The following is a 2,049-nucleotide window of genomic DNA, read 5'->3' as shown; positions in this document are numbered from 1 at the left end:
CGCTAAAAGCAACCAGGAAAAAGCTGACCTTCTTGGAAGCATATTCAGCAGAAAAATGACTGTGCCGGATGTCAACAGGACACCTCCAGAGTTACCCTTGATGTGCCATGAAGCACTCTCTAGTTTTCAGGTGTGCCACACCAGAACGAAAAAGATCCTTCAAAGTATTAATACAAAGAAGGCACCAGGTTCAGACAATGTCAGCCCACACACTCTACGCAGGTGTGCGGCAGAGTTATCCCAACCCTTATCTTCACTCTTCCAGTCTTGTATTGAAGAAAATTGCTGGCCCACCATCTGGAAGGAAGCAAGAGTGATTCCTCTTCATAAGAAGCAATCTAAGGCCAATCCCGAAAACTATCGGCCCATCTCCCTCTTGCCATGTATCAGCAAGGTATTTGAAAAGATAATTGCTGAACAGCTCATGGAACATTTGGAAAACCACAATCTAATTTCCATCAGACAGTTTGGTTTCCGATCATCCCGTTCAACTGCTGACCTTCTTTTACTACTTACTAAAAAATGGCAAGACGCACAAGATGACAGTCAAGATACTCTGGTAATAGCACTCGACATCGCCGGCGCCTTCGATCGAGGACTCCTCACTAAACTACAAGCCAGAGGCATAAGCAATACTCCTCTGGGGCTATTCGATAACTACCTCACTGGAAGATCACTACAAGTAGTTGTCGGTGGTCAATCGTCCCAGAAGTATCCAGTGGAGGCATCAGTACCACAAGGGTCTGTGCTTGGCCCAATCCTCTGGAATATTTACATCGATGATTTGCTCATGGAACATTCTGAAATCTCTGCGTATGCTGATGATTGCACTCTTTCCATCTCATATAAACGCGAAAATCATGATGTCGTTGCAATCGATATGAATTCAAAGTTGCATGCGATCCAGGAATGGGGATCACAATGGCAAGTAAATTTTGCTACTAACAAGACCCAAGCAATGGTTATATCCCATTCTTCGGCTGCGTCAGACGTCAATGACGGCAAAATTTCAATGAATAGTATTGCCCTTCCACTAGAGGATTCTATTTCAATTCTTGGCGTGGACATAGACAATAGTCTGAGATTTAATAAGCACATTAGCCGGATCTGCAGGACAGCTTCTCTGAAAGTGACATCCCTCCGACGCATATTACATCTGTTGGATCCTCAGGGAATTCTCACACTATACAAGTCCCAGATCTTGAGTATGCTTCACTGGCCTGGTCCTCCTCTGCGCCCACCAACCTCAGTAGGCTGGACAAAATAGAAAAACGGGCCATCGGGCTTATCCAAGACGCTACCAATCCCTCTTACATAGACTCGCTGGAACATCGTCGTGATGTCGGGGCTCTAGCAGTGCTCCACAAGGCTCAGGTGCAGCAGATGCCTCATCTATTTAGTCTCCGTCTTCCACCAATCGTTCGAGAGAGAAGTACGAGAACGGTACAATCTAGTCGACTGCTGGTGGATGTTCCGAGGTCCCGGTCTAGCCAGCATCAGCGCACCTTCTCTGCTAGAACAGCCCGACTGTGGAACTTATTCACCTTCACCATCGATGTCGCCGAAATGAACACGCAGCAGGCAAAGAGAGCGGCGCATGATGGCGGTCAACGAAACCAACGCCCCTCAACCTGCTGTACACTCATGGTACCACGTGATGCACCACTCCATCACCTGTACTATGCATTAACATTAGTGGTTTTTACCTATTATGATTTTTAAATTACTAACCACTGTTCATCTTTAAAGAAATATAGGTTGGGTTTTTAAATAAGTTATTTTAGTTAAGTGGCTTTTAACCCGCAAAATGAACCTGACAGTTTTAATTAACCACAAATGGTTTTAACCTATGTAACATATTGTATATCTAAATAAATGTAAAAAAAAAAGACAGAGTGGAAAAGAGAAACAGTAAGTGAGAGGAAAATAAGAAGAGAATGAGAGAGAGAGAGAGAGAGAGAGAGAGAGAGAGAGAGAGAGAGAGAGAGAGAGAGAGAGAGAGAGAGAGAGAGAGAGAGGGAAGGGGAGGAGAGGAAGAGAAGAGAGAGA

General features: G+C 44.8%; 1 pseudogene; it reads left to right on the top strand.

The window, feature by feature from the left end:
* The first annotated feature begins 880 nt into the window (after positions 1-880).
* Positions 881-1,658, top strand: LOC147468909 (uncharacterized; annotated as a pseudogene).
* The last annotated feature ends 391 nt before the right edge of the window (positions 1,659-2,049 follow it).

The sequence above is a fragment of the Penaeus japonicus genome, unplaced genomic scaffold, assembly GCF_977035675.1.
Source record: "Penaeus japonicus unplaced genomic scaffold, GWHDUDI00000001_assembly GWHDUDI00000025, whole genome shotgun sequence".
Taxonomy (NCBI): Eukaryota; Metazoa; Arthropoda; class Malacostraca; order Decapoda; family Penaeidae; genus Penaeus; species Penaeus japonicus.
The sequence above is the reverse complement of the archived record's forward strand: the minus strand, read 5'-3'. Positions and strand labels throughout refer to the sequence as shown.